Source organism: Hyperolius riggenbachi, chromosome 4 (assembly GCF_040937935.1).
Source record: "Hyperolius riggenbachi isolate aHypRig1 chromosome 4, aHypRig1.pri, whole genome shotgun sequence".
Classification (NCBI taxonomy): domain Eukaryota; kingdom Metazoa; phylum Chordata; class Amphibia; order Anura; family Hyperoliidae; genus Hyperolius; species Hyperolius riggenbachi.
Window position 1 is genome coordinate 495,568,176 of NC_090649.1, and position 17,290 is coordinate 495,585,465.

The window sequence follows — 17,290 nt, forward strand, 5'->3', positions numbered from 1 at the left end:
TCCTCACCTGCCTTCATACTATGGTTGTTAGTCGTGCAACCCACCCAACTCTTAAAGAGTTTTCTTTTGCTCTTTAAGACTGCGTGATCAGCACTTGACATACTACACCATAAGGGGCTCCTGGTGTCTCTGTGGTTTTTCCTGTCTCCCTAGGAAGTCTGTTGAATCCCTTGGGATAACACACACCCTCTTTTCAGCTTAGTCCAAACTACACTTTTAAGAATGGAACAGATATGCCGACATCAAACCAACAAACATGGATTCAGGTAATGCCTTTAATGACTAACGGTGTATGGTTTATTGCAAGCTTTTTTTCACAAGATTTGAGCACAATGATTGTCTAGCAGACGCTTCACTTTTGCATGAACAGCCCTCCCCTGGATGAGCGTCATTCCTTGAAGTGCCTTCAGAAAGCTTGAGTCATCAAGCGAAACATGTAAGCAGGGAGGAGGCAGTGAACCAAATGGGCGGCAGGTCTGCATACTGAATGCACGTATGGAAAGGCGGAAGTACCTTCCAGCATCGAGTCTGGCAGAGGAGTGCTTAAGTTATGATTTGGCATGCATGGACAGACTAACACCCTGTGGGTGCAGTTTGAAGATGGCATAGCCGGGACTGCACCACAATGTCGGCATTCATGACTGGATCCTAAACCCGGAAGTGCAGACAGCAGACGGCGCAAGTTGGGACATTACCCCGTCATTGGATGAGATCAGTCCTCTGGCATCATTTGAGCTGCATGACATATGCTGGAGGCTGGAATTCAATGCATAAATCGGGGAACCGATGTGGCTTGTGTGCTGGCCAGCCATATATGGTGTATACCAGTGAAGGATGTTGATAACAGTGAATGCAGTGAAGCTGAGGAGTAGTAGGCCAAACTGTGGCCCGATTGATTTATGTTTTTAGGGGAGGAAAATTTTTGTAGTGCTAAAGGGGCATAGCCCATTCAATTCGTCTTGGAATCTAGGATAAACGTTGTAATTGCTTTTAACATCAGTTGAACACTGTTGTACTGGCGCTTTGAGTCCGCCAGGAGAAAAGCGTGATATGAGTGTTATTTGTCTCGTCTTGTCTATTACTTTTTGCAAGATTGGTTTAGTAATTCATTAGCTCCCTTGGGAGTCTGACGTGTGACACACTGCACAATTAGGGTGTTGCTTCTGTATTATTCGTTGGTTGAAATATTTATGACTGCTTTGGCCAAGTATCTTACCAACCTGTGACAGTTGATGTACTCCTGATTTGGCTAAACGCAATGCACTGTATTATGGAGGGGGGGGGGGGGGAAGAATGAGAAGACTCACTTTAACACTTTCAATCAAATTAAATGGCTGCTTTTTTTCTATGAGCGCTGTAATAACAGTGCAGGAGATTTGGGCGCAGCCGGCGCCACCATAGACCGTAATAGGAATTACAGTGGCTATAGCAGCACACAGTGAGTAACTTTGGCTCTGTCAGAGGACGAAGCTGAAGTTACTTTTAAAACACTGTAATTCAGCAGCCAGCAATAGCTGGAAGCCAAATTACATATTTCCCAACCATCCACGTGGACCTGGAGGGGGAATAGTCATTAACGCTGCCGGGACTTCTGCAGGAGCAGAGTTAGCCAGATAGCGGCTGTATCCTGCGGCCATGTTTCTCAGCGGTGATTTCATAGGTATGAGTTTTTCTACAGAGCAGGAGAAAATGATTGAGTATCCCCTGGTTCTTATCATTTTCTTATTGGAAATTCATCAAGCTAAAAGTAGGTAGATGAAATGAAATTGGATTGCCTCTGGTTCTCAATGATTTTCTACTTAAAAGTCATTAAACATTGATTGGTACCGGTTTATTATTATTTTGATCAGCACGGGAGTTTAGCCAAGCTCCACAGATAATGGGTGGCTTTTTACTAGAAGGGAAAAAGGATCTATAACTTATTAAAAAACAATTTTATGTTTAAGTAAGAAAATACATCTTGAAATACCGGCTAAGAGGTTTAATATTTTTTGAGGGGCAGCGCACAATGCTCGAATTGTGCTCGAATTGTTGGCCTCCAGTGAACCAGCACTCCTGTTGTGATTGTTCTGTGACCCCTATCAATTGTAGGAAATTGCCATCATTCGCACATAATGTGAAGCAAAATAATTTTCCGCTTAAAGTGGACCCAAATTAAAAATACAAGATTTCAGAAATAAAATCTATTTTATAAATTATAATAATAAATAGCAGCCTTTTTTCAGCTGCATGATGACAAATATAAAATATTTTACATTTATTGGAGAAACCCCTCCCTACCTTTCATATTGCCGGGACAGAATCCAGCAGACTGGTGGAGGAGATAAAAAACTAAAACAAAACACAGGCTGTTACTGATGATGTCACAGGGGAGGTGATCTCAGCTTGTGTGAGATTTCACATAGACCACACCCCTGTGAGGGAGGGTAGCTGATGACAAACACACCCATGATCTAAAACCTCCTACTAAGCTCAGAAGTAATGGCTGCCACCTGTATAACCCAAGTTATGAAAAGAGAAGGGTGAAAAGCATGCACTGAAATGTTCATAGGCTTAAAGGAGTGTTTATTTATCTTTGTATGTGTCAGAGTGGTGCAACTAAATATTTTAAATTAAAAAAAAAATGTTTGGTTTGGGTCCACTTTAATATTGGTAGATGAGAGTTTTGCATTGTTGGTTTACAAGCTGGTTTTACAGACTCCCAGCATTTTTTCACTGTATAGCGATGCCCAATTTTCAGGTAACATCAGCCGATTAGAATGACTCATTGCAATTGGACATCAGGACAAAACAAGACAGAGACCCTAGAGTTAGAGGTCTTTTAGACGTCCAAGACAGCATTTAGAGTACCCTTGAATTAGGGAAAATGGTACTGAATGAAGTCCATGGTAGGCTGGATGACCTCTTCCTCAATTTCCAGATGCTGTCCGTTGTCTTTGGAGCCCCTCTTGTTTCCTCTGCCTGGTCTTTTTCCCTCCTCAGCCCCCCAGAAGTGTCTCTGAGCATTGCCGAGTAATGCTGAACTGTGCATGTGTGAGATTGGAACTGCACATGCTCAGTGAAAGAAAGGGCTTGTGGACATCTGCTTACTAGAGATGTCGCGAACCTCCGATTTTCGGTTCGCGAACCTTCGCGGAAAGTTCGGTTCGCGGAAAAGTTTGCGAACCGCAATAGACTTCAATGGGGATGCGAACTTTGAAAAATAGAAAAAAATATGCAGGCCACAAAAGTGATGAAAAACATGTTTCAAGGAGTCTAACACCTGGAGGGGGGCATGGCGGAGTGGGATACATGCCCAAAGTTCCGGAGAAAAATCTGGATGTGACGCAAAGCAGTGTTTTAAGGGCAGAAATCACATTGAATGCTAAATGACAGGCCTAAAGTGCTTTCAAACATCTTGCATGTGTATACATCAATCAGGTAGTGTAATTAGAGTTCTGCTTCACACTGACACACCAAACTCACTGTGTAACGCACCGCAAACAGCTGTTTGCTTAGTGACGGCCGTGCTGGACTGGTGCGCACCGTGGCGAGAGTGCAGGCCGTGGCGGTTTTCAAGCCCATATGGTCGCCGGGTTGTGGTAGCTCAATGATAGAACAACAGTGACTGTCCAGCTGATCAAATTTGGTCTGTCCACAATGAAGCAACAACCTTATTATCTTCTTGTATGTAGGTAGGCATAGGTAGGTGTCCCAGTAGTTAGCTAGGCATAGGTAGGAGTCCCAGTATAGGTAGGTAGGCATAGGTAGGAGTCCCAGTATAGGTAGGTAGGCATAGGTAGGTGTCCCAGTAGTTAGCTAGTCATAGGTAGGAGACCCAGTATAGGTAGGTAGGCATAGGTAGGTGTCCCAGTAGTTAGCTAGGCATAGGTAGGAGTCCCAGTATAGGTAGGTAGGCATAGGTAGGTTCCTCAGTAGTTAGCTAGACATAGGTAGGAGACCCAGCAGTTAGCTAGGCATAGGTAGGAGACCCAGTATAGGTAGGTAGGCATAGGTAGGTGTCCCAGTAGTTAGCTAGACATAGGTAGGAGACCCAGTATAGGTAGGAAGGCATAGGTAGGTGTCCCAGTAGTTAGCTAGTCATAGGTAGGAGACCCAGTATAGGTAGGTAGGCATAGGTAGGTGTCCCAGTAGTTAGCTAGGCATAGGTAGGAGTCCCAGTATAGGTAGGTAGGCATAGGTAGGTTCCTCAGTAGTTATCTAGACATAGGTAGGAGACCCAGTAGTTAGCTAGGCATAGGTAGGAGACCCAGTATAGGTAGGTAGGCATAGGTAGGCCCCCTAGTATAGGTAGGTAGGTAGGGGTCCCCGTATAGGTAAGTAGGTGCCACAGTAGTTAGGTAGGCATAGGTAGGTGTCCCAGTATAGATAGTTAGGCAGGGCCTGGCTGGCACAGAAATAACAATTACCAAGGTCCAGCTGCAACAGATAGGGCTGTATAATGTCAGTGAGCAACACAAAAAAAAACACATCTTGAAAACATTATCTCTCAAAAGAGCTGTTGAGGGGTGCTATTTTAGCAATAACAGTCATCCAGGAGCAAGCCAAGACCAAGAGCCTAACTAATCTTTCCCTAGGAGAACAAGTCTGCAGCAGCTGTCCCTAGTCTATCTAGCAGGCACACGAGTGAGTGTAATGGGCAGCGAGCCTGCCTCATATAAGGATGGGGGGGGGGGGGGGGGCTCCAGGGCTTAGTGTAGCCTGAATGGCTACAATGTGCCTGCTGACTGTGATGCAGAGGGTCAAAGTTGACCCTCATAGTGCATTATGGGGCGAATCGAACTTCCGCAAAAGTTCACTTGGTGCAGGCGAACGCGAACCACCAAAGTTCGCCTGGAACCGTTCGCCGGCGAACTGTTTGCTACATCTCTACTGCTTACTATTGCTGTGCATGAACAGTTTCAAACTCATGCCTGCGAGGTCTGAATGCATCGACACCGCTAGGGGGAACTTCTGGGAAATTATTCAACAAAGTGATCCAGTCAAATACTTAGAGAACCAGGGACGAGGAACTGAAGGGACAGCTGATAGTGTTATGTTATTATTATTCCTTTTGAGCCTGATGTATCCTGAGTGGCAGTTAAAAGATGGTGGTTTTGTATTGTCTGTATTGTCTTTAATGTGTATGTGTATGTGTGTGTGTGTGTGTATGTGTACAGTGTGTGTGTACAGTTTGTGTGTACAGTGTGTGTGTACAGTGTGTGTGTATGTGTACAGTGTGTGTGTATGTGTACTGTGTGTGTGTGTGTGTGTGTGTGTGTGTGTGTGTGTGTGTGTGTGTGTGTGTGTGTGTGTGTGTGTGTGTGTGTGTGTGTTTGTGTGTGTGTACAGTGTGTGTGTGTGTGTGTGTGTGTGTATGTACATGTGTGTGTCTGTAGTGTGTGTGTGTATGTACATGTGTTTGTCTGTAGTGCTTGCTTGTGTGTGTGTATGTACATGTATGTGTCTGTAGTGCTTGTGTGTGTGTGTCTGTAGTGTGTGTGTGAGTGTGTGTATGTACATGTGTGTGTGTGTGTGTGTGTGTGTGTGTGTGTGTTTTGTGTGTGTGTGCGTGTAGTATGTGTGTGTTTTGTGTGTGTGTGTGTGTGTGTGTATGTATGTAGTGTTGTGTGTGTGTGTGTGTATGTATGTAGTGTGTGCATGTACATGTACAGTATGTGCCTGTAGAGAGTGTGTGTGTGTGTCTCCATGAAACATAGCTATAGTGTGGTGTTGCTTTACTTTGGGATGTTAATTTTTATTTATTTTTTTAAACAAAGAACCAAATGCTTCTAGATTCTATATTGCAGAAAGCCTTGACAATAATGACCTTTTATTTGAATGAAAGCAGCGTTGTAGCTGTGTCATTACAATACTGGCAGTTCTGTAGCAAGGAAAAAAAAAAGCTAATTGAATCTTGAATTACAAAAGTGTCTTTGCACTCGCAAACTTATATAATAAATAGCCAATTCATCACTTTTATCATTCAACCAAGGACATGCTTACTAATGCTTGTTTTTAATCAATTTTCCATTTAAGCCCTTTATCTTAGCATCTCCAGTGAGTGGGACACAACTAAGGCTGTTATTACACACCATATATTATTTCTGCCTTTATCTCCCTACTCCATCATCTTTACTACAAGCTTATATCTCGCTAGGCCTACTTTCAGCTCCTATTTGTACTTGACTTTTGCCGGCATTTGATGTCATCTATATTTGGATAGTAACCTTTTCTAAATGAACGTGGAACAGCAGATGCAATCAGAAAAAAAATAATAAAATGACTGTAATCATCACATATTTCTAACACAATAAATGTTAATAATGAAAAACAAAAACAAACAAAAGCCAACATAATAAATAATTTCTGAATTCAGATATAGATTATTTCTCGTCAGAATACATGGATTCAGACAGGGATATCTGTATTTAACTTCATGTCATATTTTTTTCCAGCTAGAATTTATTAGTTCTCTGTAAAACCTTTCCATTTCTTGCTGTACCTTTTTTTAGTTAGACAAATAAAACATTCATCATGATACTTCTAAATTGTAAACCTTTATTGCCTGTGGCAACCTTCTAGGTTTCCTTTGTCAACGCTACAACTTTAATTACATTGAAAATCTATATAAATTGTTAAATAATTCCTTTCATACTAAAAGAGGAACTTCAGCCTAAACAAACATACTGTCATCAAGTTACATTAGTTATGTTAATTAAAATAGATTGGTAATATAATCTCTTACCCACCCTGTTTTAAAAGAACAGGCAAATGTTTGAGTTCATAGGGGCAGCCATCTTTTTAGTTGAAAGGCGGTAACAGGGAGCATGAGACACAGTTCCAACTGTCCTGTGTCCTGATCATCCCTCCCAGCTGCGTGCGCTAGGCTTTAAATCTCAAATTCAAAATTTAAAAAAACAAATTTGTGCCAAAACAGCAGAAGGAGAACAACAACATCAGAAATCCCATCATGCTTTGCACAGCATCAGGTGAAAAATGCCCGGGCAGTTTTCTTCTGTGCAGCTAAAATGATGCTTGGGTAAGAGAAACAAAGTTCTGATGCTGTGACACTGTTAAAGAAACACCAAGCCTTTTCAGTGCTGCTGAGTAGATTTTTAGTCTGGAGGTTCACTTTAATATTATGAAGTTTATGTGTGCATAGCACAGTAAATTACATTTCCCCCTTGCCCCACCCTCCATATGTTGCTGGCTTATAAATTACTAATCCTCACCCTTTGGTCAATAATTTATTTTCCAAAAAGGTATTTAAAAAAAAGGAAAAAAAAAACTTGATGCTTATTTATTTCACAAGTTACAGCAATGAAGATGTTTGGACTATTCTAGTGGTAAGCAGTTGTTATTGTTATCATTATTATTATACTAGTTACCTTAGCCCCGTTTAAAAACTGGCTAGGTATGTCACCAATCCGCCGTGCGCACCCCTCACGCGTGGCCGCCGCACGCACTCACGACCGCCCCTTCTGGCCCGTCCTCCTCCGGCTCTCGGCAGTGTCTCTGCGTCTTGTCCCTGGACATGCGCGGTGCTAAAAAACACTGACACACAGACAGACGCAGGGACACTTGCCTATTATTATATAGGATAATTTATTTATATTGTGCCATCATCTTTCGCAGAATCTGCAGTCGTGTACATTAGGGATGATCGGAATGAGCAAATTCCGTTCCGCAGGAATTGCAGAATTCCACCAGTGCTAAATTCCGTTGCTATTACATTTCTGCGGAATTTTACGGATTTCCGCGGAATTCTGCATTCCGGCAGAAAAATTTAAATCATCGCAAATGAAACCTTGTTTATGCTAAATGGCAGCCCATGGGACCTAGTGGCTGTTCCCCAGGTCATTTTTTTTTTCAGCAGGAGGTGTCACTTAAAGGACTTACGAGCCCAAAACAGGAAAAAAATGTCTTTACCTATATGAATTTGTAACGCACGGAGGACGCCATCCGCGCCCTCCGTGCAGCTCCGCCGGGTCCCCGCTGCTTTTGCTCCCTCCCGACCGGACCCCGACCCCACAGCTACGTAGCGTGGATCGGGGAGGGAGGCCCTAGAGCTGCGTAGCCGCACTCGCATCGGTGCGGACTGCACAGCCGCGGCCTCCTCCGGTGGCCATATTTGAGGAGGAATGAGCGCCCGACCCGGGCTGTGGGGTCGGGGTCCGGCCGGGGGGAGCAAAAGCAGCGGGTACCCGGCAGAGCTGCACGGAGGGCGCGGATGGCGTCCTCCGTGCGTTACAAATTCATACAGGTAAAGACATTTTTTTACTGTTTTGGGCTCGTAAGTCCTTTAAGCCATGGGACCTAGCAGTGGTCCCATGGCGGTCATTTTGGCGCCGCAGGAGGTGTCGCGTAAGCTTTGGGACCTGGCGGTGGTCCCATGGCGGTGGTTTTGGCGCCGCAGGAGGTGTCGCGTAAGCTTTGGGACCTGGCGGTGGTCCCATGGAGGTGGTTTTGGCGCCGCAGGAGGTGTCGCGTAAGCTTTGGGACCTGGCGGTGGTCCCATGGTGGTGGTTTTTGTGCCGCAGGAGTTGTCGCGTAAGCTTTGGGACCTGGCGGTGGTCCCATGGTGGTGGTTTTTGCGCCGCAGGAGGTGTCGAGTAAGCTTTGGGACCTGGCGGTGGTCCCATGGCAGTGTTTTTTGCGCTGCAGGAGGTGTCGCGGAAGCTTTGGGACCTGGGGATGGTGCCATGGCAGTGATTTTTACGCCACAGGAGGTGTCGCGTAAGCATTGGGACCTGGCGGTGGTCCCATGACGGTGGTTTTGGCACCGCAGGAGGTGTCGCGTAAGATTTTGCACCTGGCGGTGGTCCCATGGCGGTGGTTTTGGCGCCGCAGGAGGTGTCACGGAAGCTTTGGGACCTATACAAAATGGGTGGAATAGCTGAGATAGCTCGGGAACTGGTTGCTAACATAGGATTGATTGTTTTTTGTTAACACTGTAATTGGGTGGTTTTTGTAAGCCTCCAATTGGTGCAGAAATTCCTATTTTCATGAAGAAATCCTGTTGTTTTCACTTCCTTGTGATTGGCTTACAACATTCCACATTCCGCCAGAATTACGCATCATTCCGCGGAATTTCCGCTATAACGCTAAGGCAATTCCTTTCCGATGCGACGGAACGGAATCATCAAATTCCATCCTGAATAGCGGAAAAATGAATTCCGCGGAACGCGGTGAGCATGTTCCGCGGAATTCATTTTTCCGCAATTCCGGACGAAAGTGTACAAATAGTGAGGAGCATAAATACATGAGAAGTTCAGAACTCTGTACAATCATAACATCCAGCAATACAAATACAGATATAGGTGATGTGTGCCTGAGACATCCCCCATACTGCTACATGTTCATATGATAATTTACAGCAGAATTAGAAACATAGGAGGAGGTCCCTGTCCTTGTGAATTTATCATCTGGTGGTGGGGTGTAGTGATGAGCAGAAATTACGCCCATGCTTAATTACGCTTCATAATATGCAATTACAATCGTAATCGTAATGCAAAATTTAGCATAATTAATTTCGTAGTTTATTGTTCCTAATCGTAATTACGCATGAATTTACATGTAATTTACGCATAATTTTGTGCTGATTTTGGCGGTGAATAGCAAAGTCCCTGTATAGGCCATTGCTACCAAAATTGCTACATATGTTAAGAAGAATAGTGAGTACAAGTTACAAATATAATTGTTCAAAAAGACCATGTCGTTTTTGAGAAAATAGATTTTAAAAGTACAAAAAAAATAGTTTTTAAACTCATTTTTCTGGATTTAAAAAACATTTTTCTTTGCATATTTAAAATCAATTGTCTCAAAAACTACAGCGTCTTTTTGAAAAAATATTTTTTTTTACTTGCACCTACTGTTCTTGTTAACATATGTAGCAATTTTGGTAGCAATAGCATTTATGGGGGTTTTGCTATTCGCTGCCAAAATCGGCACAAAATTACGTGTAAAATACATGTAAATCCATGCGTAATTACGAATGATTATACAAAGTCACTCAAATTTTGAATATGTAATTACATATATGCGTAATTGCGGAAATGTATGCGTAATTTCGCGTAATTGTAATTAGCAGTGGGATGGAGACAATAGGGAAGGAGACACAGGGGTTAGCGGATGAGGCAGTGAACCTCCAATGCTATCTATAGCAAATTATAGGCTTGTCTGAACAGGTGTGTTTAGAGAGTACATTTGAAGGTTTTCAGGCTTCGAACATGAATCTTCTTAAGAATATATTTGATTTTTCTCCAGGTTGGGGTTATTTTAACTGGTAGCCACTAAAGACTCCCACTGGTCCAATCATCTGGTCTACTGGGAAGCTTTGCTGGCCAATACAAAAATGATTTGATGATGGAAATCCAATGTGGTCCCTTCCCTCACTGAAATGACTGAGGCTAGTCACACACCAGGACGTTGCGTTTAGGGGACGTTATAGGGCACATAACGTGCCCCTAACGCAACGCCTGGTGCTCTCTGGTGTGGACGTCGGAGTGAGCCGTGTTGTGCAGCCCACTCTGGCGTCCGTGATGCCGTGATGCGTACTCTTGGACGCATGCGGCATCACATGGTCCCGCCCGGCCAATCGCCGCACAGAGCGACCGCTCCAGGAAGTAAACACTGCACGTCACTGAGTGCAGTGAATATTAATTAGCCATGTGCCCGGCCGCTCTCCCCTCCTCGCCAACATGACTGAGCATGTGCAAACAGTCTAACGCGGCTTAGCCGCGGAGAACGCACAGCATGCAGCACTTTGCTGCGTTACAATGTAACGCAACTTGGGCAGTGTAAACAGCCCACTTGTGTTACATTGCTGTGCGTTGGGGGAGTGTTACAGGCTGCACTAACGTGCGCCTGTAACGTCCCTGTGTGCAAGAAGCCTGATGGTATATTACATGCAGTACTAGGCAGGCAGAATAACTGACAGCTATAGTTAACACTACCAATGATAATTTCAATCACATATGGCTTCCTTTGGCTGAGTTTCAACCAGGACCTGGCATGTAAAAAAAACATTAAAAGTCTCTAAAGTGTGTACAAATCAATCACTAATTGTCCTAAAAATGCTTCTGTATGAACACTAATGTAAGCATACATTGCTGCGCCGCTGCCAGCATAGATACTAATTGCTCAGAAGTGGGTAAACTGGCTATTGTGTTCTTATGCGGAAAAACAAAACAAAACAAAAACTAAAACATAAAGTAAAACACTTGAATGAGAAACAAGTATACCGTATTTTCACAGCCCATTCACTATAGGAAATGGTGCTTGTTGGTAATTGTACACCAGAATTGCTCGCATATGCTTTTTAAAAGCTCACCATTCCCATGCCATATGTTTAAGCGGTGCCACTAAAATGCAATGGTTTCTGTTTCTTTGAAAAAAACACTTGTTTTTGCATGCAAAAACTTTAAAAACACAATACGCTTTCTAAACAAAAAAAGTCTGGTGCGCACAAAGCATTAGTTGGCTAATCAATGAAATGAACAGGTGAATGATTATGCAACTTGTTGAATTAATGAAATTGGTCATGGAAATATTGTAAAACTAAACACACACAAAAAAAACACAACAATAAAACCAAATTCCCAGACATTGGCATATGTTTGCATGGTTTTGGTTACACTATGTTTACATAGTCTTACATTAGACTGTGTGAAATTAATGGCATTGTGCTGCACAATATCATGGCTGCATGACTATGTTGATTGGATATGTTATAGCGTAAAACAAACAGTATAGTGATATACCATAGTGAGCTGATATAGGGTTTATATAGCCATTTTGTATTCCTTAGAGGGGCACTATGGCGAAAAATTGTAAAATTTAAAATATGAGCAAACAGACAAATAAGAAGTACATTTTTTTCCAGAGTAAAATGAGGCATAAATTACTTTTCTCCTAAGTTGCTGTCACTTACAGTAGGTCTGACAGAAGCAACAGGTTTTGGACTAGTCCATCTCTTTATAAGGGATTCTCAGGGATTTATTTATTTTCAAAAACACTTAGTGAATGGCAGTTGCTCTATTCAACTGCTGAAAAACTGTGTAGCGAGCAGGGAGGTTATCTTTATAAAGAATAAAAGCCTTGCTGAGAATCCCCTATGAAGAGATGGACTAGTCCAAAACCTGTCGCTTCTGTCAGATTTCTACTACCTACTGTAAGTGACAGCAACATAGGAGAAAAGTAATTTATGGCTCATTTTATGCTGGAAAAAAAAACATACTTCTTATTTGTTTATGTTTGCACATATTTTAAATGTTACTATTTTTTTGCCATAGTGCCCCTTTAATTTAGGGCATTCAGTGTCTGTTGTATTTATAGTTTTAGATTGGCAAGTTTATATGTATTAAACATTTTATATACAGAATGTTCTCATGTAAAATGACTTTTAGACTTTCAGCACACTCAGTGTTTATTTTGATATGCCTCCTAGATATTCCTTTTTTTCCTGTTGAAGTGGTCGGTGCCCCGTGAAACGCATCACATTTTGGAGTTTTTAAAGTGACAATTCAAAGTCTTTACTAAAAATGACGATTTGGGTCATCATTGGAAAGGTAAGTCCAGCACGGCATCCTCCTTTTACCAATTGTTTTAAATATATTTTACACATGTTGGTGCTTCTGTTACATTGTTTTTGTTGGTAATGGAAATAGATTATTATAAGATTGAAACTGAATTAAAAGACAACTGAACAAGCTGCTGTAATGAACGAGGCAGCTGCAGCGAACAGCACCGCCGCCGCAGCTGCCTCCGTGCCACTGGCCGTCCTCCTGGCGTCCAGGACGCCAAGGACGGAACGTTTGGTTGCTCAAGGGGTCACCGTCTCGCGTGGGCGCGCGCACAGACGGGATCATTATGTGAAGAGGAGGCTCGTCAGCTGACCTGCTGGTCGGCTGATGTCACGGCGCCCAGGATTGGCTGACTGTTGGGGGGCGTGCCAGTGAGGTTTCCTCTGCTTCTTAAGCCTCCAGGCTTCATTCAGACAATGTCTGCTGTCGTGAATACATCTAGTGTTAGCACTCAGACCTTAGACTAGATCCCAGGTGTTGAAACCAAGGACTTCACACCTAGACTAGGAGATTATTTATAATGTGATTGATATTCTGTGTTTGACTCTGGAAATACTCTGACTCTGCTCTAAGCTTATCGATTCTGTACCTCTGCCTATCTGCCTACGTTGCTGAACCTCTGCCCGATTACCGACTACTCTTCTGCCTTACGATTCTGCTCTGATACTGTCCTCTCTGTTGCCAACCCCTGCCTGTCTGACTTTTCTACTCACCAGTGGGCCCACGCCACTGGTGAGGTGTTAGCTTCACATGCTGCTCTGGTGAAGTGATTTGCTAGTGACCAATTGCTCCTAGGCTGCAGTACAGTCTGAATCGCCTGCTCCTCAGGTGATCATTAGTTGCAGTACTGTCTGTACCTCCTGCTTCTAGGCTGCAGTACAGTCTGAATCGCTTGCTCCTCAGGTGATCATTAGTTGCAGTACTGTCTGTACCTCCTGCTTCTCAGGCTGCAGTACCGTCTCAATCACCTGCCACTCAGGTGGTGACTAGGCTGCAGTACTGTCTGAATCACTCGCTCCTCGGGAGATTCTATCCCTTCAGTTTCAGTATCTCCAGCTTTCTGGGGTTTGTACTTTATTATACGGTCAGTGTGCCGATACCCGATAGTACCTCACCAGCCCCTCTGGTGAGGTCTCGCCAAACTATTAAGTTTCGGTTGCACCAAGCACTACATACTCAGCTCCTTGTGCTGCTATACTGGTATTATTGGTGATTCTGCAGATCACCAAATAATCAGACATCTGAGTTGTGACACCCAACCGTTACAGCTGCACACCTTCTCTGTGCTGCTGCTAAAAGATGAAGTCTCGTTGGTGAAACAAAAAGAGACTCATCTTCAATGGACACACCTCCACCCTAGTGTCCTCATGCAAAGGTCAGCTATAAATGGTATTTATTGCAGGCAGGGCAAAGGTACATGTGGTTTTATAATAAACACACTGAATAAAGGTACAATTTTTTCACTAAATGCGATCATTCAATGTGATTTGAATGATTAAAACGACTCTGAAGGTAATTATCGATTGTTCACATTTACTGAGCGATTCTTTCTTCAAATGCGATCACAAAATTCAACTTTCAGATCGACTTTATCCTATTTAGCAATTGACCAAATAATAGTTTGTTATTGATTACCTTCACAAACTGCAAATTTTCTACACAAATCGATTATTCAAATCGCATTGAAAGATAGCATTTGGTGAAAAAATGGTACCAGTAATGGGCACCTTAAAGCGGAATGACACCCAGCATTTCTTCTAATAGATTATTTACAGCATATTATATACAACCAGCATTTTTTGTTTACTAGAACAGCATTCAAAGGGTTACACACAGGCCTTAGAAGCTCCCCTGCAGGGAAAGCTGGACAAATCCAAACTAGAGGTAATGTTATCTTGTGTTTAATTGTATCAAGTTAGGAATGTAAACAAACCCTTCTCTGACACTGCAGACAATCAGAAAGCATCAGAAAGCATTTCTTCTTACGTTAGAAGATAAATAAAGCAGTTATAAATAAAATGCAAAGTCAGCTTTCAGAGCAAAAAAAGTGTACTTTGGGAACTTGTAATTTCTAAATGAATAATAATACTTATGCACAAAAGCAAATGTGATAACCGTATGGCACATACAAAGTAGGAAAACATGTTTTTATTGAATATTATGTCAGGGTTTTATACCGCTTTAAGTGCAATGCTTTATTACAATCTAACCAGTGTGGAATTCTGCAGAATTGTGGTTGCTGTGCTCACCACAAAGCAATCATCTCTCTTAGCAGAAGAGGGAATAAGTGGGCGGGGTCTGATGAATAAACGCCCATTCTCCTGCAGCTCAACACATTGTGCATTGAAAATGTATATTGAAATTGTGAATAACGGCATGGAAATGCAAGAAGATGGACTGGGGCTTTAAACTGTGACTGACAATGGCCTCAATTCAGTAAGATCATGCTGGAGATAATAAGGCAAGAGAAAACTTACCTCCACACATCGATCTTGCCTTATTAAGGTGTATGTAGAGATATGTTTTCACAGTGAGAGAGTTATCTTATCACTTCAGTCCTTAAAGTGGATCCGAGATGAACTTTTACTCACTGCATAATTGTGTTCCTTTCCTATTGTTTATAGGGAATTCCTCAAGCCAAACACTTTTTTGTTTTTGTTTTAATACTCTAATTCCCTATAAACTGAACAAGCCTCACCCACAGGTTTTCAGAGAGCCTTGGCACTGTAGCAAGCGCTCATGGGAGCTCAGTCTGGGCAGGAGGAGGGAGAGGTGTTACTAGCCATTGATTTTAGCGGCAGAGGGGAGGAAGGAGGAGGAGGGGGGATTACATTTTTTCAGAGTGTTGTGTGTAATGTTTACAAACAACATGGCTGCTGTCATTTTATCACAGCAATAAATAATCATATACTGTTGAAGCTGTTTGCAGCTAGAATTGCTGTGTAAACTATCTACACTTTAGGTAACATGTATAGACAAGTTACTTGTTATAGTTAGTTTTTCATCGTGTATCCGCTTTAAGTTACCTCCTCTGTCGTTATTTTCACATGCAGTTAATTAACAGCCTGTCTTTAACTTTAGAATTCTGTAGTTTATTTTAAGGATTGAAGAGTTAACTTTAGGTTTGGTAAAATGTTTCCTGAATACTACATGCAGGGAGTCACAGCCCCAGGCAAGGTAGGTACGGTGTAGCTACTAGCAGCCTTCGGGTGAAAGGAGGGTGGCTCACTGGCTGCCCTAAGCGCACCCCTTCTCACCCTTCCTCTCCTTACGGGACTGCGGGTACACAGTAAGATACTCCCGGCTTCTGAAATTCCTGCACTGACAGCTCTCTTCCGCAGCATCCCCTGGCGGCCTCTCCATTGTTACAGCAAAAGCATGTGACCATACGTTCCCGGGGATGTCACATGACAAGAGATGCGCCACACATGCAGTTACATGATGCTACTGTAACCATGCGGAGGACGCCATGGGTGCTGCAGAAGAGAGCTTGTCGGAAAGTCGGTGAGTATCTTCCTGTACCCGCACTGGCCTGCATGGAGAGGGAGGGAGGGGGTACTGGTTGAAAGGGGGGCACATCTGACTATAGGGGAAGGGGGAATGGGGGCACATATGACTAAAGGGGTAGGGGGAAAGGGGAGCACTTCTGACTGTAGGGTGGTTGAGGGCCCAAATCAGTTACTTTGCTTAGGGCCCCATTTGGCCTTAGTCCGGCTCTGCTGGGTGCCTGAGTTGTGCATGGTTGGGATAAGGCAATACATTAAGGGGGGCTCTGCAGTTCCCATCCTAGCAGCCTCTAATGCTGGGTGCCCGTGTTGTGCATGGCTGGAATAAGGCAATACATTAAGGGGGGTTCTGTAGTTCCCATCCTAGCAGCCTCTAATGCTGGGTGCCTGTGTTGTGCATGGTTGGGATAAGGCAATACATTAAGGGGGGGCCTGCAGTTCCCATCCTAGCAGCCTCTAATGCTGGGTGCCTGTGTTGTGCATGGCTGGGATAAGGCAATACATCAAGGGGGGCTCTGCAGTTCCTGTCCTAGCAGCCTCTAATGCTGGGTGCCTGTGTTGTGCATGGCTGGGATAAGGCAATACATTAGGGGGGGTTCTGCAGTTCCCATCCTAGCAGCCTCTAATGCTGGGTGCCTGTGTTGTGCATGGCTGGGATAAGGCAATACATTAAGGGGGGTTCTGTAGTTCCCATCCTAGCAGCCTCTAATGCTGGGTGCCTGTGTTGTGCATGGTTGGGATAAGGCAATACATTAGGGGGGGCTCTGCAGTTCCCATCCTAGCAGCCTCTAATGCTGGGTGCCTGTGTTGTGCATGGCTGGGATAAGGCAATACATTTAGGGGGGCTCTGCAGTTCCTGTCCTAGCAGCCTCTAATGCTGGGTGCCTGTGTTGTGCATGGCTGGGATAAGGCAATACATTAGGGGGGGTTCTGCAGTTCCCATCCTAGCAGCCTCTAATGCTGGGTGCCTGTGTTGTGCATGGCTGGGATAAGGCAATACATTAAGGGGGGCTCTGCAGTTCCTGTCCTAGCAGCCTCTAATGCTGAGTGCCTGTGTTGTGCATGGCTGGGATAGGGCAATACATTAAGGGGGGTTCTGCAGTTCCTGTCCTAGCAGCCTCTAATGCTGAGTGCCTGTGTTGTGCATGGCTGGGATAAGGCAATACATTAAGGGGGGTTCTGCAGTTCCTGTCCTAGCAGCCTCTAATGCTGGGTGCC

At 43.7% G+C, this 17,290-nt stretch overlaps 1 protein-coding gene and 1 long non-coding RNA gene across 6 annotated transcripts in view; one reads left to right on the top strand and one right to left on the bottom strand.

The window, feature by feature from the left end:
• FSHR (follicle stimulating hormone receptor) overlaps positions 1-17,290 on the bottom strand; it is a 294,915-nt gene that overhangs the window by 202,887 nt on the left and 74,738 nt on the right. The gene's annotated exons all lie outside the window — the stretch shown is intronic.
• The window catches only part of LOC137504536 (uncharacterized), a 63,127-nt gene that overhangs the window by 34,408 nt on the left and 11,429 nt on the right, over positions 1-17,290 (top strand). For both annotated transcript variants that reach the window (XR_011019500.1, XR_011019501.1), the window contains exon 2: positions 12,431-12,551. This is a non-coding gene — a long non-coding RNA (uncharacterized lncRNA). The remainder of the gene's footprint in view (positions 1-12,430; positions 12,552-17,290) is intronic.